The sequence below is a fragment of the Rattus norvegicus genome, chromosome 14, assembly GCF_021556685.1.
Source record: "Rattus norvegicus strain SHRSP/BbbUtx chromosome 14, alternate assembly SHRSP_T2T, whole genome shotgun sequence".
In the NCBI taxonomy this organism is placed as follows: Eukaryota; Metazoa; Chordata; class Mammalia; order Rodentia; family Muridae; genus Rattus; species Rattus norvegicus.
Window position 1 is genome coordinate 15,229,406 of NC_141547.1, and position 26,516 is coordinate 15,255,921.

Consider the following 26,516-nt stretch of genomic DNA (forward strand, 5'->3'; position numbering starts at 1 on the left):
CAGGGGTTAAGAGAAAGTCCAGTGGTTAAGAACTAGCGTGCTTGCGAGAACCTGGGTTTGGTTCCCAGCATTAACATAGGAGCTTACAATTGTCTACAACTTCAGTTGCAGGGGACCTGATTCTCTTCTGGCTTCCACAGGCATCAGGTATGCATATGTTACTCATACATGTAAGCAGGCAAACATTTACACACACACACACACACACACACACACACACACACACACCCCAAAACCTAATCTTTAGGAAAATAAGCATAATTGGGAAAGAAAGACATCACATAAAAAGCCATGTGGGTGTGGGATCCCGACTGAAATTCGAGCACTCCAGGGGTGCAGAGATGGAGTCTCTCAGCAAGTTGGTTAGCTAGACTAGCCCTGGGGCATGAGCTCTGTGTTCAGTGAAAGACTCTGCCTCACTAAAATAGTACAGAGCCTTTGAGTAAGACTCAACAACACCTTGCCTCTGCATGCACATATACACACATATGAATATGCACACACACATGAATATGCACACTTACACACTCGAGAGCACACACAAACACACAAAACTTAAAGGAAAGAATATGTTATAGAACTGTCTTTAATGTAGGAATGAAGTCAGAGATCATCACTCTTAGGTAAGTACAGACAAATGCCAGGCACCTTAGGAAGAGAGATTTAAAATGAGGAATATTAGGGCTGAAATACCCAGCTATATTTTATGTAGGCAGTCATGAGGAATGTCCCTTAAGCAGTTATTTGTCCATTAAAGTAGGGTTTTTTTTTTTTCTCTTTGTTTCCTACTTGTTAAGGTATTTGTTAAACTGGTCTTATCTTGGTGCTATGAAGTCTGATAAAGGTTTTTAAATAGTATTTCTTCAAATATTCATCATAGGCTGTTTAAAACAAAATAATATAGAACATCTTCGAATGTTAGAATCCCCATAGAAGAAAAGAAACGTCCAGCGAAATCGAAAGGCTCAACCAAGATTGAACTCACAAACTCTGCTCAGAGTGCAGTGCTCATATACAACACACAGAAACCGTCTCGAAAAGCAAAGACACAAGAAGAGTGAGGTCACTGTCCCGAATCTTGGTTGTGAAAGTCTATTAGCAAGAGAGTTAGTTCGGATACTAGAAGGATAACTTTCTCAAGTCACACTGGACAAATGTCTACAGGTTGCATACAAGGAGAAGGGTAGGCATCATCCATCCTAGAAGCTCAGGCATGATCTGACAGCACAAAGCAACTACCAGAGTTCTGGAGTCCTGCTGTGTCTCCTGTCCCTATGGTGGAGAGGCCAGGGAGTGTCTCTGAGCAGCCAAGTTTATTCAAGGACATAATGAGACCACAGAGGGAAAAGGTCTTTGGAGGTTCTCAGGCAGGGCTGGCTCTAAAGAGGACTCAGGGGCAGTGCCATAAAAAGCACAGGATTCTTTTTTTTTTTCTTTCTAGAGTTCTTCTAGACCTTCTTCAGGTGGGACAGAAGGAACACAGAAGAGTTAGGACCCTTCCTAAATTCTACATTTCCAGATTTCTGGAGTCAGTGATAGGTCTGTGTCTGGGCCATGCTCTAGAAGTGAATGATTTCAACGAGAAATTAGCTATCACTCTTCTCTCTGTGAACAGCTTCTGCCCAGTTCTTCAAATGAAAACAAAAGCAACAGTAGCCCGAGGAGGGGGTCCCGCCTTCTCTCTCTAAGGAGAAGGTGGCTCTCAGTTCCCCAACCATGGCAGATCAACAGTGATTCTTGTGAGATCACAGAACGACAACCCCAATGGAAAAGAGGCAGGACAACCAAGATGGTGCAGGGTGGGTCCTCTTCTGACTCCGTCGAGCTTAACCACTCAAAACCTGTGGAGGCATGGCCTTCCAGGGTATTTTATAGACAGGAGTCTTAAGACTAGAATACCAGCTCAATAAGAACACCTGGGGTCTTTGCTTGTGTGTTTTCAGCATTAGAATAATTATTGGACTAGATGGTGGACACTCGAGAAATCTTTGCAGGCTAAACACATGGATGCCAGAGTTAGCAGATACCCACAGCCAACGTCAGGAAAGATACAAAATCATCACTAAAAGGAAACAGCTCACCAACCTCCAACCTTGCCTTTACTTAAGAGCATGGGCCCATCTTGTGCTTCTACAATCCCCTGACTCGACATCGTTTAAATTCTCCCTGTGCTTAACTATGTAATACATGATTGTTTTTTCTTAATTAGAAAATGAAGTTACCCTTTGAAGAAGTTACCACTGACACACACGTGAAATCTGCTTGGAGACTGTCCCTGACTTATTAGGAATTCCAGGGTGCTTTCTCTTTTTGCAACACTGCAGATGGAGAATGTAGAATTTGATAAATTATAAACTTAATGAGGCTTCTAACTCCTCTAGCCGGTCATTAGCTGCCAGGAAATGATCGCTGTTACTTAATTATAAGATGAAACTAACCTTTGAGAAATGCTGAAGGCGACCTGATTGGCCCGCACACTGAGGACTAAGTCCACAGGCATGCCCCTATGTACCAATTAAAGATGCATCACTTACCATAAAACGCCGCATGTCCTCGGCAGGGAGCTATGTTGTCATTTTCAGATTAGGACAACAAAAACAATGCCAATCTACAGCACATCCCAAGCTCCAGTGACCGAGCCTTTCTCACTCTGATGACGAGCTTCCCTGTGACTGGCTTCCGTCCCCAGTTCTTCAATTCTCACTTGGGCCCCACCTGGACTGAGAGGCAGACTTAGTCACCCAATGAATTGCTGGCTTTCATGGCTGACCTTAGGCACATACCAAAGAACTTTCTAGAGAGCAAGTGCATATAAAATGTGTATACATCTTCGTTTCGATTTTGTTGGGGCAGTTCATTAGCAGGTGGGAAGGTGGTGAGAGAAGAAGGCTGAATAACCTATGGGGCTAGCATTTGGCCCAAGGCAGGCTCTGTTGACGTGCAAGGTTTGTTTTGTTTTTAAATTGCAACTCAACGTGCTATAATTTTATGATGTTCTGAGCCAATGCTGACTTGATCAAGTGTCACTTGCTTTTCCTTTCAGGATCCCCCTTTCCACTTGCCTGTGGTTAAAAAACAAACTGGCTGATACCATAGCCCAGAGCTTATGGGCTGCCTGGGTTCTGATGCCAACACTGTCATTTACACTTGGTATGTGAGGGTCAGTGAGAGAAATGGCTTATGGGTAGAGGCGCTTGTGCATGAGTCCAAAATCCTGACCAGAGAATGTACTCAACACGTACACTCTGGCGTGTATGCATGCACTCAAACATATGTTGCATGCACAAAATAAATAAAATGAATAAAAATTTTAAAGTTAAGCTCAGCGTGTGACGTTTGGGTACAAGAGGAAGATTAATAATTTTGCTAAATATAGAGACTCCACCCCTAACTTCGGCACAAGATGCGTCACAAAATTTTAGTTCCAGGCGGATCACCTGGAATGTAGAGGCAGTGATGACCTTTTCAGGAAGATCAGGAAGAGAGTGCTCAACCCCCACCCCACCACCAAAGGAAATGAGGAACAGGTGAATCCCAAGAACTCTAGAAGGTGAGTTACTGCAGGTAGAGCTGCAGGGAAAAAACCCGGGGAACTGGTGTGAAAGAATGCAGGGTGTGGCAAGCTTCAAGGTGACTGCAAGGAATCTAAGCGACAGAACGACCCTGGATCGCACAGAAGCAGCCACTTAAGAGCCAGTGACTAAGTCTTTCTAGCAATGCCTCTGTAGGCCTGCCCCATTGCCAAACACTTAACTGAAGAGACGAGGGATACACAGGCCTGCATATTGCCCACACTTGCCTCCTGGTTGGCAGCTCCTGTTCTCCACACCCCGCCCTTCTCAGTCACAGCCAACTTGCCAAGGTCGACGATTTGTGTTTTTCCTCAGCCCTCCCCGGCAGCACCATCACGAAAGGACTAGGCCTTCTTGAAATGGTCTTAGCTTGACTTCCAAGATGCTACAGCCCTCCTGAGAATCAATCCTTCCTTTCCCAACTCGGTGCTCCAGGCTGTAGAGCCGAGGGCTTGATCTTCTTGTTTTTCTCTCTTCCCTGCTTCTCCTTTCTCCTCAGATGAGTATCATCTCCAGTCTGAGGACTGTAAATACTCCTTACATGTGTGTGACTCTCAGTTTCATCTCAGCTCTATCTCTTGTTCTATACCCTCAGAGGCAACCACCTACACAATCATTGGATTGGTATAGCAAACAGATGGTACTTAAGTACTTCTCTCTCTGTCTCTTTCTCTCTCTGTCTCTGTCTCTGTCTCTTTCTCTCTCTGTCTCTGTCTCTCTGTCTCTGTCTCTCTCTGTCTCTCTCTGTCTCTCTCTGTCTCTCTCTGTCTCTCTCTGTCTCTCTCTCTCTCTCTCTCTCTCTCTGTCTGCCCCACCCCCAAGCTGTCCTATCCCAGTTTCTCCTCTATTTCCTGGTTCCATTATCATCCAGAATGTCCAGATAAGGCCCAGGGTCCCCACTCTTCTTTCCCTTAATCCTTGTATCCTCCCATCTGCTCATCTTTCCAGCTTATCAGCCCGAATCTCATCCCTCCAGCCATCTCCACTGCGCTGTCCCAAGGCAAGCAAACATCACCTTGCTGAGTCAGTGCGATGGCTTCCTAACCGTTTTCCCCTCCCCGCCTCCACTCCCAGCTTCCTACATACAGTCTATGTTCCAAAAGAGAGACCCCACTGTTGTTTCCCTGAGACAGATTTGATAATATCACTATCATTCTTTCGCTTAAACCCCTTCAAGGGCCACATGTTACGCTCAGGAGTCCCTACATGATAGGGCCCCATATTTCCCCATCCCAAAGCTTTGGCTCTCTTGGCCTCCCTTCATCTCCTTTAGCACTCTAAGACTACTCCCAGATGGCAGCCCCCTCTCTTGACCTTTGCAGTCATGTGACTGGCTCCTTTCCTTATTAAAGGTTCAACCCAGTCATTCTCTTCCTCTACCCTACCATTAAGGCATCTTGCCCAACCTCTCTTTTTCTTAGGTCGATCTAAAGTTGTCTTCTTCATTTGTTTATCTGCTTATAAGTCTGGGCCTCCACTGGAAGGCTAAGAAAACAAACACCTTCCTTATCTTCTTCACCACTCCATTCCTCATGGCTACCAGGCAGTGGCTGCTCTACGGATCTGTTAAGGGATTAATTACCTGTAAGTGTAACTGCAATTTGCAAATTACACATAATGGCCCATTGGAACAGCAACTACTAATCCAACTAATTCACCAATAGCTGTGAAAGTGCTGGAGTCAGGGGGAAATTGGAACGGTTGGCTCTACTGAGTCTGCAGCGTTCTTCTGGAAACCTTGTCCCCTTTCCTCCCCGAGTACAGAGTGCAAACAGAGAATGGAACTCTAGACAGAATCTCTGCCGAGTGGTATCTATGAGAATGTCTATCGAGCTGAATGCTCAGTGTCTTAGGACGTTAGAGCTAAGTCAGCCTCTAAAGAAGTGACTCCTGGGGCTGGAGAGATGGCTCAGCGGTTAAGAGCACTGACTGCTCTTCCAGAGGTCTTGAGTTCAATTCCCAGCAACCACATGGTGGCTCACAACCATCTGTAATGAGATCTGATGTGTGTCTAAGACAGCTACAGTGTACTCATATACACTAAATAAATTAATTAATTAAAAAAAAAGAAGTCTCTTTGCATGTGAAGCAAGCTGAATCATAAGCAATCTCAAGGGAGTCTTTGCCAAAAATTGACTTCTAGCTGGACATGGTGGCACACACCTGTAATCCCAACCCTTGGGAGGCTAAGCAGAGGATTATCATGAGTGCAGGGCCATATCTGTGATTTTGCTACTGTTATGAATTATAATGTAAATATCTGATATGCAGTGCATCTGAGATGCAACCCATATTGGGGTCTTGACCCGCTTTAGAGAATCATTGCTACAAGTCAGCTAGTACTAAACAACAGCAACAACAGCAGCAACAGCAACAACAACAGCAGCAGCAACAACAACAACAGCAACAACAACAGCAGCAGCAGCAACAACAACAACAGCAGCAACAACAACAACAACAGCAACAACAACAACAGCAACAACAACAACAGCAACAACAACAACAGCAACAACAACAACAGCAACAACAACAACAGCAACAACAACAACAACAGCAACAACAACAACAACAGCAGCAGCAACAACAACAAGAGCAACAACAACAAGAGCAACAACAGCAGCAGCAACAACAACAACAGCAACAACAACAACAGCAACAACAACAACAGCAGCAACAACAACAGCAGCAGCAGCAACAACAACAACAGCAGCAGCAGCAGCAACAACAACAACAGCAGCAGCAGCAACAACAACAACAGCAGCAACAACAACAGCAGCAGCAACAACAACAGCAGCAGCAGCAACAACAACAACAGCAGCAGCAACAACAACAACAGCAGCAGCAACAACAAGAGCAACAACAGCAACAACAACAACAACAGCAGCAGCAGCAGCAACAACAACAACAGCAGCAGCAACAACAACAACAGCAACAACAGCAGCAGCAGCAACAACAGCAACAACAGCAGCAGCAACAACAACAACAGCAGCAGCAACAACAACAACAACAGCAGCAACAACAACAGCAGCAGCAACAACAACAGCAACAACAACAGCAGCAGCAGCAACAACAACAGCAACAACAACAGCAACAACAACAGCAGCAGCAGCAACAACAACAGCAACAACAACAGCAACAACAACAACAGCAGCAGCAACAACAACAACAGCAGCAACAACAACAGCAGCAGCAACAACAACAACAACTTTCTGTTGTATGGCAGGCCATGCTAGGTTCTAAAGGCTTCAAAACAGAGACATGGCTGGATCTGGATCATCTGAGGCAGTGCTTGCCTGGCATAGTTAAGCCCCGCCCCCAGTTAGGTCACTAGAACAACATAAAACCAGGTGTGGTGGCATCCCAGCACTTGGTAGGTAGAGCGGCAGGAGGATCAGAAGTTCAAGGCCAACCTAGAACACCAGAGACCCTGTCTAAAAATAAATATGGACATAACCTTCGTTCACAAGTTGCAGTAGGAAGGGGAAGAAGGACAAGTTTAGAATACGTCCAGGAACAGGACTTGATGTCATGAGAATGTCCCCAGCCATGAGGAGAATGGCGTGTATTACATTTCAGTTACATAAACACATGAGGAGAAACCCTCGTGTGTATCCCCAAGAACTGCACGTGGCTTTGACAGAAGGACCTCGTCATTGGGTAGGAGCTTGAAGGGCAAACCTCTCACCCTGGCCCTAAGTCTTTTTTTTTTTTTTTTCTCCTTTTCTTTTTTTCAGAGCTGGGGACCAAACCCAGGGCCTTGCGCTTGCTAGGCAAGCGCTCTACCACTGAGCTAAATCCCCAACCCCTGGCCCTAAGTCTTAGCTACATCATGAAATGCAGACCAATAAAACCTTTGAGCAATGTAAGAGAGGAAGCAGAAGCTTTTTGGCTTTCGTCTTGGGGGAGGCAACCATGCAACTTTCTTGGGTCGTACTGAATCCGGGTTCATCTGACACCAGCCACCTCCACCATGCCGCCCAAGTTCAACCCCAGTGAGATCAAAGTTGTGTACTTGAGGTGCACCAGAGGCGAGGTCGGCGCCACAACCGCCTTGGCCCCTAAGATTGGTCCTCTGGGTCTGCTCCCAAAAAAGTTGGTGATGACATTGCCAAGGCTACCAGTGACTGGAAAGGCCTCAGGATTACAGTGAAACTGACCATCCAGAACAGACAGGCCCAGATTGAGGTGGTGCCCTCTGCCTCTGACCTGATCATCAAAGCCCTCAAGGAGCCACCAAGAGACAGGAAGAAGCAGAAAAACATTAAACAGAGTGGAAACATCACTTTTGATGAGATTGTCAACATTGCTCGGCAGATGAGACACTGGTCTTTGGCCAGAGAACTTTCTGGAACTATCAAGGAGATCCTGGGTAATGCACAGTCTGTGGGCTGCAATGTGGATGGCCGCCACCCTCGTGACATCATAGATGACATCAACAGCGGTGTGGTGGAGTGCCCAGCTAGTTAAGAAGCAACAAGAAAATATTTAAATAAAAGACTATCTGATTAAAAAAAGAGAGAGAGAGAGGAAGTAGAGAAGGGGGGAGGGAAAGAGAAATAGAGACAGATCACATGCCAGTGTTAAAATGGATTTATCTTATATCCCAACCCCCACATTCTCCTCCACACACAAGCAGGTTCCCTTCTGTTTCATTTTTTAATTAATTTATTTTACTGTATAAAATAAAGTAGCAAGCTATTTGGCTTTTGGTTAAAAAACAATTTTTTTTTCCCAAATGAAACGTTGAATCGCCAGAAGTTTCTTGCCAGGTAATTTTGCGCCACGTTTAATGCTTCCTATGAGGACTGACCTGATAGAGCTGACAGTGGAACCAGACCCGCAGTGCCACTGTGGCTGTGATCTCGATACGGTGTTAGCTTCTCAGGGAGACAAACTGTGGATGGTTACCTCACTCGCTACAGGAGCTGTCTAGCTAGCAAGCAGTCTGCCGTACAACCATTCTGGTCTCCTGACACAATCCGAAGCTGCCTGAGTTTCCAACTGAAACCTTTACATTTCTACTAATTAATAGCATCACACGGCAGCTAATTAAAAAAAATAATAGTAGGCTCCTAAGAGCACAAATTAGAAATAATATGCTTTCAATTCAGGAAACTGTAAGAATTTATTACCGATCACATCGAAAGTACCTGGCAGGGCTGGCAAGATGGCTCAGCAGGAAGGACTTGTCACCAAGACCGAAAACCCGAGTTTGAGTCCCAGGACCCACATGATGGAAAGAGAGAACTGAATCCAGCAAGGTGTCCCCTGTCCCATACATGTGCACATGTGCATGTGCTCCTGACTGTCACCCCTCACACACAAATAAATGTGTGTAATACAATTGGTTTTGTAAATGTGCTCAGTCTCATCTAGCTCTAATTTGAGCAATCTTTCCAGTGTCCTGTGATATTAAATCCAAAGGGATCTGAGGCAGCCCTGAGATTCACGCACAGACCCTTTACAGAAGCTCAGATAGCAACAGATTATTCATGTTCCTCGGGAATCCTGTTTGGTGCGTGAAGCCAGATTTTTAAAAGCACCTCAGGAAAAAATGTGACAGAAGAGGGTTCCGTGGCACCAGTTCTGACACTGAGTGGTAACTGCCCCTGCTGGCGATTCTCATGCCCCTCACCCACCCTTAGGAACCTGAACAACAAAACGGGCCTAAGGGCCTTCTGAAATCACGAAGGCCGGACCAAGTGCTGCACAGGCTTCATCTCCTAGGAAACAGAGAAACCTCTCAGGAATGAAGGACTGGAGCGGCTCGAGCACCCGGGAGCTATAATATACTGTCTTTGCAGACAACAGTGCTCCAGTGTCAAAGCCACAAGACCAAGGGCAGGCCCCTATTCCACAAGAAAACCTCCATCGGCAAGCACAAGGCACTGATCACAGCAAGTGGCCCTGAGGAGAGGCCATAAGTGCAGGGGGGCTGGAACGCCTGGCCGCGGGCAGGGTGTACCCGAGGCTGCCATTCCTCACCCTGGCATTTTAATGAGAGATAGAGGGGAATGTGAAGGTTTTATGGTCATTTTATTCATGTGTTTTACATCCTGGCTAACTATTTTACAGTTGATCTTAGCCAGAAAATGGAGGGCGTGAGGAGGAAACTCTTAAAATATGAATTTCTCTCCACTACAAAGATTATTTTTAAAAAAAATATGTAGAAAAATTGAAATCAGCTAAATGTAGGATGGGCACAAGTTTTCCTAGGAACTGTACCTAACCTTTCTTCATACATTGCTTTAGAAAAAAGATGTAGACGCCTCAGTCAGAGCTCACTGGATGCCTCCTTTCGGATTGCGAGAGTGCCCTTTTAACTGCACGGCTGTGGTTCACCCCTGAAAGCACTTCCGTGTAGAGATCCTGGGCTAAACTGGAAAAGCAGAAGGGGGTTGTCTCAACACAGCCATCATGAAGGGGGAAAGGCCCTTAATCACGTTTGCCATTTAAGGGATGCTTTGGGCTTTTCCTGCTGAATAATAACTTCTAAAATATCACCTTTCAAGTTTGTGAAGTTGGGTAAAAACAAACCATAAAATATTCTAGCTCCTCAAGGAGCCAGGTCTTGGGTCAGTTCGTCGTTCTGACTGTCTGGTCCATTCAGGATCCTAAGCTAAAATCAGAGTGCCTTCCTTGGATTTTCCGGGGTTGGCCGAGAAGTCAGGAAGCAATTTTATGAACCGTGCCAGGCCCTGGCGGACAAGCTGGCTCTGTAAGGAAACATTTCCAGTTAGACCCTGCACTCTTTGACCTTAGAGGTCGCTTGTGATCCAAGGACCATCGGACATCCTTTTTTTTTTTTTTCTTTTTTTTGTAGCTGGGGACCGAACCCAGGGCCTTGTGCTTGCTAGGCAAGTGCTCTACCACTGAGCTAAATCCCCAACCCCAACCATCAGACATTCTTAAAGGTGGTAGGTAGGTGCACTGATTGCTTGCAATCTTCAAGGGATTTCTTGCTTTGCTATTCAAGGACTTGATATAATCAGAAATCACCGGGGGTGTGGGGGAAAAGCAAGAAGAAATTAATACACACCCCCCCTCAAAGAAAACAGCTATTTCAAACATAAGCATCATAAATCAAACCCAAAGCACAAACTAGGTGCTATATGGGCCCTTTGCCCTAAAATAAACAAATACATCACTAAGACAGCAAACAGAGGGAGTTAAAGTCAGTCTTATGCCTAATGCATTCTTGGAGTTTCTTTCACGGTGCAAGCACCATGGAAGAGACGGACTTTCAGAAACCCAGCAGACTGGGGGGGGGGGGGGGGGAGGGAAGCTGCCGGAGTTGTTTTGCTTAAGGAGATAAGATCACCCTCGCCTTCCCCAGTAGCTTTAGTAGCTAATGGCCTTTCTCTGGACTCTCAAAAACCATAAACTTCATGTAGGTTCTTAGAGTAGAATGCCTGAAATTGAGCAGGTGATGGGGGGTTTTTAGCCATCACTACCAGCAATTGAGGCAAAGACAGAAAGGGAACAATAAAGATATTCATGGTAACCGTGAGTATTATTTCTTCACAAGTATGATTTTCTGTTTTACCTTCACATACGATGTTTATATGGGTGGGTTCTCTTTACCCAATCAATGGAAAAACATGCCTTCCAGATCTCTCTGTGTCTCTCTATCTCTCTGTCTCTGTCTCTCTATCTCTCTGTCTCTGTCTCTCTATCTCTCTGTCTCTGTCTCTCTCTACACACACACACACACACACACACACACACACACACACACTCACACCACATTCTCCTCCAAATCAAATTCTCTCAAGGATAATACATTTCTGCTTTCAAAAAGGTTTCCGGAAAGTGAGAACCTTTTTTATCTGCCTATGAGAAATGGAATTAACGGGAAAACCAAACAGAAACTCTGGTAAGAATTCTATGGTGGATGGTTAAATATTTACAACATAAGAAGCAGTCCATCTGAAAACAAACGGACAAGTGCCTGGCTCCGTTCCCCGTCTCAGGGAATCAAGAATGTTCCCTTGCTGAGAGCTGCCATTTTGTTGACATTCAAGTAAAAGATTTGGCTCCAGGGAGATGTGGGAGTGAGCACATGAAGCCCAGTCTGGTGAACCATTATCCTAACAGATGAGCTCATTCTGCGCTGCTACGACGGAAGACGACAAATGCACAAAGAAACCGTAGGAGAGGAAACGTTTCTCAGCTCAGCTCTGGGTCCCATCTGCCCGATGGATGCCTCCACCAGCAAAGCCCTCTCCCCACATCATCACATTGCCAAACAAGATGGCCAGGTTACACACACACACGGAGCAGGCTTCATGGGCATTTATAGGTGACACCTTTTACTGGGTTTGCGGTTGTTTTGCTTTGGTTTGTTAGTTGTTGGGGTGTTGGGGACTGATCCGGGGCCTTTACCTGTTAAGTACAGTCAGTCTCGGAGCCACACCCCTACTTCCTTTTGCACTCTAAAGCCCGCTGCATCTATCCTGCCTTCTCCATCCTGCCCTTATTCAAGTTTCCTGTCTGTTTCCCAAAACGATCACATCACTTGTTTTTTGTGATATTCTTTCTCTCTCCTTTTTTTTTTTTTGTTCGGAGCTGGGGACCGAACCCAGGGCCTTGCGCATGCTAGGCAAGCGCTCTACCACTAAGCTAAATCCCCAACCCCGATATTCTCTCTTTTTTAAAAAAGGATTTATTTATTTTATGTATATAAGTAGTTGTCTTCAGACACACCAGAAGAGGGCATCAGGTCTCATTACAGATGATTCTGAGCCACCATGTAGTTGCTGGGACTTGAACTCAGGACCTCTGGAAGAGCAGTCAGACCTCTGAGCCATTTCTCCAGCCCAATACACTCTATCCCTCTCATGCATTCTTCAACAGTGTGAATTCTGTTCTTTCCACCAAAGTCCGGTATTTATACCAAACTCCTGTTTTTATACTTCCTTGAAAATAAACGATCATGGGGTTATTTGGTAACTTTGAAGATTTTAGGAATAAGCAAATGTTTGTTTACAACTTTCACCATGATGTCAGGAAGTTTGGTCAATGGCTTCACTGAACCTCTTTTTGGGAAGTGTGTAACCTTGAAAACTAGATGGGTTGACAGAGATCTCATGTCTGGGGCCCAAGCACCAGGCACAGACAGGTAGCATCGTGCTCAGGGTTAGAAAATTCAACTAAGTAAATGATTTTTCAAACATAGTACAGAGAGCAGTGGTCGTGGAGGTGCACGTCTGGAATCCAGGTCAAGAGGCTGAGGGAGGAGGTTTGCAAGTCAAGGCTAGCAAATCTGGGTAAGTTGGTGAGAGCAGTTTCAAACTATAAAAGTCACGGAGATGAGGGGTCCGTAGCTGGGTGGTAAAGAGCCCGCTTGCCACTGGCAAAGCTTTAAGTCTGATCCCTTTTATGGCAAAAACAAGTGATACAAAACAGTGTAGGTCAGAAAGTTAAAGTAAGAAGTGTTCTCAGTGTCTGTAGAAACAAGGGACAATTCTTTAAAAATGACTCTTGTTTAAGAAAGGGTGTCACTAAACGAAAGCTGAAAAGATGATTACTAAATGTGATACTTGGCCTCGGACTCAATTTTGTCTGTACTGAAGGAGGAGGAATGGGGGGGGGATAGGGGGAGAGGAATGGGGGGGCAATGGGGAGGAGGAGGAATGGGGGAGGAGGAGGAATGGAGGGAGGAGGAGGAATGGGGGAGGAGGAGGAATGGGGGGAGGAGGAGGACAAATAGGGGAGAGGAGGAGGAATGGGGGGAGGAGGAGGAATGTGGGGGGAGGAGGAATGGGGAGGAGGAGGAATGGGGGGAGGAATGTGGGGGGGAGGAAGAATGGGGGAGAAGGAATGGGGGGAAGAGGAATGGGGGAGGAGGAATGGGGGAAGGAGGAGGAGGAATGGGGAAAGGAGGAGGAATGGGGAAGGAGGAGGAGGAATGGGGGGAAGAAAAAAGGAGGAAGGAGAGGAGGAAGAGAAGTTGTTATAAGCAATATTATACAATATTATATAATAACCTGACAAAAATTAACTCAGAAAACAGATAAGACATTAAGTATCATTTCAATGTTAACAATGCTAGTGCTGGGGCTGGAGAAATAGCTCAGTGATCACAAACACTTGCTTCTGTTCAAGAGGATCCAAGGTTGACTCTCAGCACCCACTCGTCTGTAGCTAAAGTTTAGGTGATCCGAGGACATCTACTGACCGCTGTGGACCCCGAGCATGCACGCAGTGCACAGAACCTCTCCTGACCGCTGTGGGCCCTGAGCGAGTACGCACACGGTGCACAGATACACCTGCAGGCAAAACACTCATCACAGGAAACTAACAGAATAATAAATTTTAGATTTCTAGTTGTTAATTATGCTGAGACTATGAAAGAAGTATTGATAAGCAATACCCCACGGGAGGGATTAGCTGTAAACGGCCACCGCCAATATCAAATATTATGATAAGAACTCCTAGGCTTAAATAACCTCAAACTCCCACTCAATGTTTTATACTCTTATCTAAAACGGAGTACTCTTTGATCATGTCACCTCATCGAAAGTCCAAATCCCACAGAATACAAATGTGAATCACTTCCGTGCTATATACAGCGGTTCCATTCAACCAGTGTGGCCACTGTCTCAAGGACAGACACTCCCTTCCCCTGGACCCGCCATCAACACGATGCCTAGGTCAGTAGGACATGCACCATGGCAACTCCTGCTGGCTTCTTCACGAGACTCTAGTGAAGGGTTCCCACTCAATCACTTCCAGAAGTCTTTGTTGTGAAGCGGCAGCTAGGCAGCAGAATGATTTACTCCCAGCTTCAAGCAGGACCTGTAAATACCATGACAAATGGGGAGAGAGTTCTGAAGCTCCGTTCTGCCAGAAGGTCTTCTAGCACGCCATGGCGGCGGCCATAGATCATTTGCTTCACATCAGAACTGACCGTTCCCAGTCCCCCTGTCAGGCATCTTTCCTATTGATCCCCAGGAGGAGGACAAGTCAGTCATAATTTGAAATTAACGGCACAGTGAGACTTGACAGCTAAGGCTTCAAAGGCTTCAACTGTGCCTTTGGTGGAAGGCGCAACTTACAATACGTAGCAAGGTCTTGAGCCCAGCACCAAGACTAGCTCGGGGAACATAGTAATAGTATCTAGAAATAGATGGCAGGGGTGTGGCGGACAATGTGGTGGTGGCTCATGCCTTTAATCCCAGCGCTCCAGAGGCAGATCTCTATGAGTTCGAGGCCAACCTGGTCTTCATAACAAGTTCACGGCCAGCCAGAGCTACATAGTTAAGACTGTTTTGAAGGATGACTTCCATCAAAATCTTACCCGATTTTTCGTCATCTTTTATGTCAATCCACTCTGATGTGTTACCCATTCTATGTGTTATAAGCAATATTATTGTATAACCTGACAAAAATTAATTCAGACCGCAAATGAGATGTGACCGTCATTTCAATGTTAAAGTTCCCAGGGTGGGGATGTACAACATCCAAAGGGTGTTTACCTGAGGAAAGGATGCTTGGTGCTGATGAAAAAAGAAACCAAACCTCTTAATCAGACGTTAGCACAGGGCTCCTTTTGGTTCCTGCGAGCTCTGCCACAACACGGACAGCTTGTGGGAAATGCTTTCTGTGGACTGCGTGCTGGGTTCAACACAGAGCCAGTTGCTTCTTTGGCAATGAGTAGGCTGAGGGTTTATTTTTTTTTTCTTCTAAATTTATTTTGTCTAGGCTGAGGGTTTATTACAGCAGAGCACAGAGGATTCCGAATTTCAATCTTCTGGCCATTCTAGTCATTCGGGTGAGGAGGGAGAGGGTGGGCAGACACATGCCTGAGCTCGTCACAGAAGAGCCTCTCATCTCATATGGCCCACAGGGATGAGAGGGAATAGGGGAGATTGGGTGGAATATGTTGGCCACTCCTCCAACTCCTGTTGGCACTCCTCCCAACTCTATTTGGTCTTCTCTCTTCTGGGGGTTCTGTTTGTCTTTCTTGCTTGCTTTGTTCTACATATGCTCCAGAAGGCCAGGGTGCTAGGGTGATTGTATCACAAAGGTTAGTCTCTACACTGATTGGTTTTTTAGGGTACTTGTAACAGGTAACTAAGGCTCACCTGGAATGTTCTTATTTGTCAATTTGGGTGTTAGGCCCCTCCCCCAAAAGCTTATAGCTAGCTACAGAGCTCTAAGGGGTTGATGTATCCTTTAATAGGGGAGAGAGTGACCCGGTCCTCTCCTCTGGCTTTTTTGATAGACAAAGTCTAAAGTGAACAGTTTGCTTAACCGTATGCTCATGGGCTCATAGCAGTGAGGCCAAACAGCCAAAGGTTAGAGTCTCAAAAGCTGCAATCCAAAATAAAGTGTTTGCTCATTGAAGTTGATCATCTCCCACGTTCGCCATAGCGATGGAACCCTGACTAACACATTACATTATACATTATCTCTCAACACAGAAGCTTAAATACTGGTAACTGCTATAAACTATGAGAGCCCAGCCAGAATGAAACACTTTTAAGACCAAGACTAAACTCCCCTTAAGAACAACTTAGCATCTCAGGGAATTAATTCCTAGAGTTCATTAGCAATTTCAAGGACGTTAAGGTCACAGGAGCCACGCAGCCTCCTGTGTTCTGAGGTCATGGCCAGGTTCTAAGGCTCCTGTATTGTGGGCTCTACTTCTAGTCTATTGACTTTGTACCAATAGAGGGTGGACTAGCCCTGCCTGAGGGCCAGCAGCTGCAGTCAGAGTAACAAAAACTCAGAATTCCCTCAGAGAGTCCAGGAGAGATGAGTCTAGGATAAGGACGGAGGCTAGAGAGGGTCATAACGAACCTTCTGAATCTGTCCTAAGGGGAAATGAATGAATTGTTCCTAGTGTATTTCAAGAAGGAAAATGCATTAATTCTACATTAGGCTACACACTGGGAGGAGAAGGCGGTAATCCCCAGGGACACTCACAATCTCCAGAAGAACCAGCAGAAGGTGTGGTCTGCCAAGAGGCCAAGATAGAGAGAGGCTGGCTGTGCTCTATGTAGAGGTCATGGCATGCTGGTACCCGAAATAACAGTAAAGAACACCCCGAGTGCTCAGGCAGTGGGAACCTAAGGGCACCATGAAGCTTATATCACTAGAAAGCAACCAAGAGAAGAAAGGGAGGGAGGAGAGGGGGAGAAAGGGGGCAGGAAGAGAAAGAGAGGGATGGAGAAAGAGAGAGAGAGAGAGAGAGAGAGGGAGAAAGAGAGAGACACGGAGGAAGGAAGAGGAAGAGAGAGAGGGAGAGAGAGAGAAGGAGAAAGAGGAAGAAGAAGAGGAAGGAGAAGTCAGAGGAGGAGGAAAAAGAGGAAGGAGAAGTCGGGAGAGACAGAGGCAGAGGGACAGTAGGAATACCTGTACACAGTTAAATGGAATGTGGAAACAGAGGCAAGAAGTAATTATGTTAACACTCATCATTAAGACTTGCAGGTGGAGGTGGGACAGATAGCTCAATGGTTAAGAGCACTTACTGCTTTTGAAAAGGACCCAGGTTCAATTCCCAGCATCCTCATGCTGGCTGACATCAGCCTCTAACCCCAGTTCCAGAGGATCTGATGTCCTCTTCTGGCCTTTTTGGGCATTGCACATGTACAAACATCCAAAATACACACACGTAACAATAAAAATAAATACATCTTCAATAATAATAATAATAATAATAATAATAATAAAGACTTGGAGGTCAATTTGTTATGTGTGTTTTACTACTTTTTCCTTTGTTTTAAGAAAATATTTATCTATTTATTTTATATGTGTGAGTGCACTGTCAGTCTTCAGACACATAGAAGAGGGCATCGGATTCCGTTACAGATGGTTGTGAGCCACCATGTGGTTGCTGGGAATTGAACTCAGGACCTCTGGAAGAGCAGTCAGTGTTCTTAACCACTGAGTCATTCTGCCAGCCCTTTCTTCCTCCTTTTAAACAGAGGGGGGAAAAATCATCTCCAATCCTTCAAGACAGTCCCCTCCTCAATTCTCACCCACGCAGAGAACAAACAGGTTGTGTTCTTAGGCCTCGTAACAGTTTGCCCTTGGACAAAGGCTGTGAACTTGGGTGGAGTGAGCAGCCTACCTCACCAGCGGCCAGAATCGAGGCTCCCACAGTCGCACTCCCTGTTTATTAGTGAGGCCTGAACAGAGAGACTCCCCAACCCAGCTTTGACTCTGGACCTCTGGGCATCACAGAGGAGATGTTGGGGAGATTGCCTTTGGAGAGGAGCAACCCCGGAGCCCATCTGCAGAGAGGCCAGTAAGGAGCACAGCAAAGTGAGCCCCAGGTAAAGCGAAACGAGGGAGGTCCCCAGCATTCCTGGGCCGCATCTCACTGGGAAGAATCAGCACAAACTAAGAATCACTAGGACACTGACACATGTGACCAGGAACACATAAAAGGAAAGGGGAAAACAAAGGGACAAGTGTTGGAAAGAGAAGTTTAATCCCCTGTGCCATATGAATATGTTAAATGCTATCCACTCTAGTCCAGTTTTGTTTGCTTTCTGGATTTACGAGCGAGCGTGTTTAGTTGTTTGGGTTTTGTTGTTGGTTTTGTGGTTCCAATATCTTTGCCTTCAAGTGAGAAAACAAAACCACGCTAGAGATTACTAAATACCATGATCAGAGGTCTATCGCCACCCTTTTTGGAAATCTAAAATCACCAAAACTGTACACCTGCGGCTTTGCTAAACAAATAAAACTTCTCCACAGAATACTGCCGCCGACCTCATAATGTGGCTGGTCATCCCTCAGCAAAGGCGGAAGAGCTTACGTTTCTACACTTTCCTTGCACACATGTCTGCTTTTCTTGGCTGTACCAGCACCACACAGTGTTTGCCTGTGGTTCTGGTTTTACAGTAAGGAATGGCTGACCTGGCCTGCTGGCTTTGGCTGGACAGATGACACTCGGTCGAGTGCTTGAGATGGTCTCTCTGTTGCCCTTTCTAAAGGAAAACAATCAGGGTGCTCTCTCCTTTCTTGCCTGGTGGATTATTTCAAAGCTGGTCACCTTTTTGGTCACCAGAAGCTAAATGAAAATATGGCAATCTGGTTGCCAGGTGGCAGGGGCTGCCTGGAACAAGTTTGCAGAGCTCCCTGAAGGCCAGGCTTCCCCTCAGGAGAGCGACTGAAACAGTAGTTCCTGCAGCCCTTCTATGAAGTCCAGGCAGGATCTAGAATGACTCAATAATTCTAGAATTTCCTTTACACTTAAGTGCTGGGGCGTTAGATGGGCACAAAAGACTGGCATTTACTCAAGTCCTTTTGAAAGTAAACACACAAGGTTATTTGTCTTGTTACTTATATTAAAAAAAAAAAAGAGTGGGATCCTAAAGACTCGGTCAAAGGCGGATTCTGGGGATATCCTAGAGGGACTGTGTAGGGGACTAAGAACCTAGAAGAATGATCCGGTGGTTTGCAATGAGTGAGATTTAAAAACCGGCTGTGCATTTCCGTGAAGTCCAGAGAAAGGACAAACTGGAACTTTCCTAAGCTGCCCTGTGAGCAGAGAGGAAGGCTCCTGTTAACTCCAAGCTGCACTGCACTCAGGGAGGGACCCTAAATACCACCCGTGCGTTTTCAAAAGTGGGAGGCATGCTTGGAACTATGCTGAACACTGCTTTTCTGTTTAAGGACGACTGTGTGATGGTGACCACCGTTCCTGAGTCAGCTGTTCCAATGGATGGCAACGTTTGTCAGACTTGAGAAGCATCGGACCCTAAAGTAATACCTAAAACCTCAGGTTGTGAGTCCGAAGCTTAGTTCCTACTTAGACTGTGATAGAAGACACAAGATATTTACTTAGCAGGGTCTCATATAACCTTGGATGTACTCAAACTTGCTAGGTTCAAGGATGATCATTAACTGGTCTTCCTACTTCTTAGTCCTGAGATGACAAACATTACTAGCACCAGAAAATGTAGTTCTGAGAGTTGAACACTTTTTGATTCATGTAGTCTAGGCAGGCACTCCACCGACTAAACCATAGCCCCATGCTGGGTGGGGTGTATATGTGTGTGTGTGTGTGTGTGTGTGTGTGTGTGTGTGTGGTATGTGTGTGTATGTGGTATGTGTGTGTGTGTGGTATGTGTTGTATGTGTGTGTGTGTGTGGTATGTGTGTGTATGTGGTATGTGTGTGTGTGTGGTGTATGTGTGTGTGTGTATGTGTGATATGTTTGTTTGTGTGTGTGGTGTGTGTGTGTGTGTGTGTGTGTGTGGTGTGTATGTGTGTGTGATTTGTGTGTTTGTGTGTATGGTATGTGTATGTATGTGTGTGATGTGTGTGTTTGTGTGTGTGTGGTGTGTGTGTGTGGTGTGTGTGTGAGGTGTGTGTGTATGTGTGATGTTTGTTTGTGTGTGTGGTGTGTGTGTGTGGTATGTGTGTGTATGTGGTGTGTGTGTGGTGTGTATGTGTGTGTGGTGTGTGTGTGGTATGTGTGTGTGTGATGTGTGTGTGTATGTGTGGTGTGTATGTGTGTGTGTGGTATGTGTGTGTGTGATGTGTGTGTGTATGTGTGGTGTGTATGTGTGTGTGATGTGTGTGTTTGTGTGTATGGTATGTGTGTGTATGTGTGTGATGTGTGTGTTTGTGTGTGTGTGGTGTGTATGTGTGATGTGTGTGTGTGGTATGTGTGTGTGTGGTGTGTGTGTGTTTGTGTGTGTATGTGTGATATGTTTGTTTGTGTATGGTGTGTGTGTGTGTGTGTGTGTGTGTGTGTGTGTGTAGGGATGAATAGATAGCTTAGCAGCAGCTAAGGGCATTTATTGCTCTTGCAGAAGAGTGGGTTCCGTTCCCAGCATCCTCACAGTGGCTTACAGCCACCCATAACTTCAGTTCCAGGGAGTCTAACACCCTCTCTGACCTCTGTGGGTACAAGATACATATGTAGTGCACTTACTTGCATAAGTCAAAATGCATTATCAAAGTTTTAAAAATCTGTAAGTATTTAAAATTGATATTTGCGAAGTACCTCTGTTTCTGGACCGACTGTCGTTCGTCCTGTCTATGGGAATGTGACAACTCTGGGTACGTATGTAAATGGAATCATACGCTTTTTGAGGTCCATGCGTCTATGTGTATGTGGTTGGGTTATCTGAATGAAATACTACTGATGACAGCAATGTCCTTAAAGTTTACTCATTATAGTATGTTCAGAATTTATTCATTTTGGGGATTTTTAGTGATGCTATTTTTAATGTAAGGCAGATGCCAGGATGAGGCGAAAGAGAGGAGTTTGAACTGAAGTACCCAAAAGTGTGGGTGCGGGCTCTTGAAATAAAGCTGCAGGAAAGGAACTGACCAATGTAGGGAGAGACTCCTCAAGGCAGATGGGTCAGAGTTTCTTTCTTTAAGGCTGAATGGTAGCACCCTGTGTAGATGGACAGAATGTTTATCCATTCATCCACTGATGGACACTTGGGTCGCCTTTTATCTTTTGTCTATTGCGATTAATTCGCCTGTGAAGTGCATGTACAAATAAATATTTCCTTGAACATCTACGTTCAGTTTGTTTGATCTGTCCTAGAAATGCACACGGTAACGCTGTGATCATGTGAGAGGTTTTTTTTTAAAATGTTTTGAGGAAAGGCTGTCCTTTGTCATGGCGTCCTACAAGCTCACATTCCCACCAGCAAAGGTCAAGGGATCTAGTTTCAGCCCTCCTTGCCAAAACCTGTTATTTTCATCTTGAAAAATTAAAACATCGTTTATTGTTTGTCCTGGGTGTCACCATCCTAACGGCCCTGTGGTGGCACCTGTGGTGGCACCTGTGGTTTCTGTGAGTCTCCATCTCTGAGGAGTGGACATCTTCTCATGCTTTCATTTTCTGTGTGTCCTCTTCTCTGGAGAATCTCCCATTCCTGTTCTTTGACTATTTTTAGACAATTTTTTTTTCATTTGAGACAAGGTATTACTATGTAACTTTAGTTGACCTAAAACTCTCTGTATAGATCAGGCTGTCCTCAAACTTAGAGAGATCCACTAGTCTCTGCCTCCCCGGTGCTTGGGATTTTAGGTACATACCACCAAACCTGGCTACTTTAGCCAATTTTTTTTTAAAATGAAGTTGTTTTGTTTCTGTTGAGTTCTAGAACTTCTTCGTGGGCTATGATTGTGAACCCCTTATTAGATAGATGACTTATATTTTCTTTTATGCTTTGAAGCTTTTCATTTGAGGGTCTAAGAGTCTGGATTTCCAACAGGTTCACATGTGAAGCTACAGGTCCATGACCCAGAGTTATGACGACTCTTTCTTTCCCTCCCTCCCTCCCTCCCTCCCTCCCTCCCTCCCTCCCTCCCTCCCTGTCTCCATGCTGTGTTGAGCCTAGGGGCCTGTGCCTGCTAGGCAAGCCCTCTATCACTGAGGGATAACTCACCCCATCTCACATCACTATTCTTGTTTTACCAGGGAGGAAATACATTCTCAAAAAGGTGGCCAAACTTGCTCAGAGTTACTGCATTCAGGGATAAAGCAGGGGTTTCACCTTAAGCCTTCTGACCTAAGACAAGGCTACTCTACACAGTTTCTGCCCAATGTGAAATAAGACTATACCGATCCGTTGAGTGGACAGAGAGACATGGTAGTGTCTTCAACCTTTGCTTATCTACCTTTTAATCAAAACTAAAACGCTGGAGCCCTTCCCTGGGATGCTATACTCTGACTTCATTAAGTCAAACCCACAGTAGAACATGCATTGCATGCAGTGGGCCCTGGGTCGAAACCCAGGAAAAGACAAGGGGTTGACAATGAGTAATTGCTCTAAGACAACAAGGAGAATGATGGAGTGGGGAGTCTGACAAGCTGGGGAGGACGGGTCAACGTAAGAGCTAAATGTTTATCTTTAATAGATTAAGCAGGTGCTGTGCCTTTCTCCCAAGGTTGACTATGTTTGGACAATTCCCTGATAACAGTTCTATGTGGCCAGGCCCACAGCTGGCCCATCTGGGGCTTCTCTTTGTGTACACAAGAAGAGGCATGTCCCGGGTTGTGTAGCCAGAGCTCGAGGTGCCTGCCCAGGCCAGGAATGGGGGTGCGGTCCACACCTGGGCACTGCCAGCCGTGAACAGCTTGCCCATCTAGATAATCAAGTATTCTAAGGTGAGCAACTCATGGCCGCTGTGGCTACACTTTAACAACCGAGATAAAGGTTGTTCTTGGTCAGATGGAGCTAGACCTGAGCATGGCCTCCTGCTCAAAGGAGGGCTGTGCTCACCCCATGACCTGGATGCTTTTAAAAACTGGGAATTTATCAACTAGAGTATGAACTTCATCCCACTGATGACCAAGTTGTGATTATTCTGATATAAGACTTGCTACTTGAAACTTTTAAGTATGAAGGAAAAAAAAAAACACCCCCCACTCTCCCACCCCTACCTCCAAACCCCAACTCCCCAACCCCCACCTCTGCCCGCCAGTCCCAGAAACCAGGCCCAAATGTATTCTCACAGAACCTAGAGTCTTGTGTTGAACTTTACAGTGGCAAACTCAAAAACATGGTGATTTGTAGGCGTCACAAACAGAAGGTGTGGAGGTCCCAGAATGAAGACATAAGCTGTATTTGTCTATTTGTCTCCAGATAGTGACATCCCCCGGAGCCACCACAACAAAAACAGAATTAAGATGCAAAAGGAATTCAGGCCCTTCCTTTTCTATCCAAGCCTGGGAATCTTTTCAAATTTAAATGAATATCTGTCAAACTAATTAAGAGAAGATGTCATGCTCTCACTCAGTGCTCATTAGAGAACAACTTGCTGGCCATAAATTCCTCAGGGAGTAGGAGTGAACGGTCTCCACGCTTGCTTAAGATTCCTGGCTCGGTTGATTCCAGTTTGGCCTGTTCACCTCTCCAACCCAGAAAGCCCACAGAATATGCATTGAAGTCAGATTTTAACTTCATAAAACGAGAAGTGGTGCGAGGTGGCCAGGGACGCTTTGAGAAGTAGAGAAAACAGCAGCGATCATTTTTATTTGAGAGGCATCCCCTCCCCAGATGCTTCACATCAATGAGAATATTGCAGATCTCAAATGTTTTATGCACATAGTCATACATGTAAATTGGACACACTCACTCGCGCACACGCACACACACACACACCACATGGTACACACACAGACACATACCTCAGTACTAGTCAATAAATCTTTTTATAAAGCTGACTCCTTTTAAAACCTTTCCTTGTACTGCAGCACATGTGCCCCTGAAAGACTTGTCTCCCTCTCTCCAGACAGCCACCACTCCTTCCTCAAGGCTGTCACTTAGCTGAGACACACAGTGCTCTCCACACTGAGATAATTTTGTTTTGCTGTTTATTGTTTCTTCCTCATGCTGCATACATCTTAAATAGAGTTATGATAACTCACACTTACTCAAGGTAGAGGGATGCTACTCTCTGACTGCGGAGTAGAGTGTGTATAGGTTGCAGAGCCTGTCAAATTCAAATCTAACTTATTTTCTAATCCCTGAGCCCTTTCTCCTGCCCTCTTGTTTTTCTATGAGATGAGAGGGAGAACCTGTGCCTGCAGAGTTCTCGGGAGTATTAATGAGAGTTGTGCTAAAGTAAGGTACAGCATAGTATTTAGAACATTTGTTACTTTCCAACCTTTCTTAGAGTTTCCGCAGCGAGAACTAACTCCTGGTACTGTGTAACCAAGTGGCACTCAGAAAACTTCTTCTGGGCCAGATGTCATTTAATTGCTTCCTGTGTACATTTCAGTTCTCCATTTCTTCATTCATGTTTTAATTGAGGTTCACTCTGCTGCTGTGTAGACCAGACCATATCGCTGAAGTGAATTTGCCTACAAACAGCCTTCCCTACATGCTCTCAAACGGATGCTTTTATCGTCATGGAGGTCTTGCTTTTGGAGCTCAAATTTGAGTAGCAGAAGAGAGTGCTTAAGTCCAGCTCAGTTTTACGGATGTGAGTGATACATTGTTCACTACTGTATCAAAGTACACCTCCTTTGACCATGGAGGGATGCAATTGAAAAAAAAAAAAACACAGGAAAGTGATTCAGACGGGGCTGAGACAAACCAAATCCTAGAGATCAACTCCTCCACATTTTGGATTCTATAGATGAGTAAACTGGTTATTTATTAGAAATTCAACCTAAAACCGATGGACTATAACTCCTAGAATATTATTTATTTTATATTTTATATGTCTGCACTTGTACATAGGGACGTGTACCATGTACATGCAGGAGTCTGTGAAGGTCAAAAGAGGGCATGGCATCCCCTGAATGTGTAACACGGCAGTGTTAGTGAGCTGTGGCGTGGGTGCTGCAAGATCAGCAAGTGTTCTTAACTATTGAGCCATCTCTCCAGTCCCCAGGACCCACATTCATCCATTCGTTCACTCACTCGCTCATTCATTCATTCACTCACTAATTAATTAATTCACTCATTCATTCTTAGACCTGGTCTCATTATGGAACTCTGGCTGTCTTAGAACTCACCATGCTTGTTTATCAGGCTAGCTTCAAACTCAAGGAGATCTACCTGCTTCTGCCTCTGCTGGGATTCCTTCCAAAATAAGGAAACTGAGCCATCGAGAATGATTTCCCCAGGGCTGCCCAGTCAGAGATCAGCTAGGACTTGAATCCGGCCCTTCTGCATCAGGAATGCAACCTGCGGACTATGCATGTGCAGATGCATGTGGAAGCCAGTGGTCATATGTGAACTTTCTGCCTCCATCACTCACCATCAGGTTTTTTGAAGCAGTGGCTCTCAACCTAGAATTTACTAATTCAGTTAGATGGGCTGGCCCCAGGGATCCTATCTTACCTCAACAACATTAGGATTAGAGGTATATGGGACAGAGGTATATGGATGGGATAGCGCTATAATGGATCCTGGGGATTGGAGTGTGGTCCCCATATTTTCATGATAAGCACTTTACTAAGTCATACTTAGTCTCAGACTCCCTAATTCTGATGTCTCATTTGCATAGTGAGTTTGGCTTAAGTATCCAAACCCACAGTAACATTTACTATAGCAGAAAAACTACCTGCTTTCCTCCGAGAGGGATTCAATTTAAAGACTATTACATATTCAGATTACACCTTTAATCCCAGTACTCCAGAGGCAGAGGCAAGGAGGATCTCTGTGAGTTCCAGGTCAACCTGGTCTATACAGGATATTCCAGCTAGCCTGGAATACATAGTGAGACCCCGTCTTTCAAAAGGAGGAGGAAGAGGAGAAAGAGGAGGAAGAGGAAGAAGAGGAGAAAGAGGAGGAAGAGGAAGAAGAGGAGAAAGAGGAGGAAGAGGAGGAAGAGGAGGAGGAAGAGGAGGAAGAGGAGGAGGAAGAGGAGGAAGAGGAGGAAGAGGAGGAAGAGGAGGAAGAGGAGGAGGAAGAGGAAGAGGAGGAAGAGGAGGAGGAAGAGGAGGAAGAGGAGGAAGAGGAGGAAAGAAAAGGGGGAAGAGGAAGAGGAGGAAGAGGAGGAAGAGGAGGAGGAAGAGGAGGAGGAAGAGGAAGAAGAGGAGGAGGAAGAGGAGGAAGAGGAGGAGGAAGAGGAGGAAGAGGAAGAGGAGGAGGAAGAGGAAGAAGAGGAGGAGGAAGAGGAGGAGGAAGAGGAAGAAGAGGAGGAGGAAGAGGAGGAGGAGGAAGAGGAGGAGGAAGAGGAGGAGGAGGAAGAGGAGGAGGAGGAGGAGGAAGAGGAGGAGGAGGAGGAGGAGGAGGAGGAGGAGGAGGAGGAAGAGGAGGAGGAGGAGGAGGAAGAGGAGGAGGAAGAGGAGGAGGAGGAAGAGGAGGAGGAGGAAGAGGAGGAGGAGGAGGAGGAAGAGGAGGAGGAGGAGGAGGAAGAGGAGGAGGAAGAGGAGGAGGAGGAGGAGGAAGAGGAGGAGGAGGAGGAGGAAGAGGAAGAAGAGGAGGAGGAGGAGGAGGAAGAGGAGGAGGAAGAGGAGGAGGAAGAGGAGGAGGAGGAGGAGGAAGAGGAGGAGGAG

The 26,516-nt window shown here is 45.6% G+C and overlaps 1 protein-coding gene and 1 pseudogene across 4 annotated transcripts in view; one reads left to right on the forward strand and one right to left on the reverse strand.

Moving 5' to 3' along the window:
* The window catches only part of Shroom3 (shroom family member 3), a 296,424-nt gene that overhangs the window by 109,177 nt on the left and 160,731 nt on the right, over positions 1 to 26,516 (reverse strand).
* On the forward strand, positions 7,543 to 8,039 carry LOC108352719 (60S ribosomal protein L12 pseudogene; annotated as a pseudogene).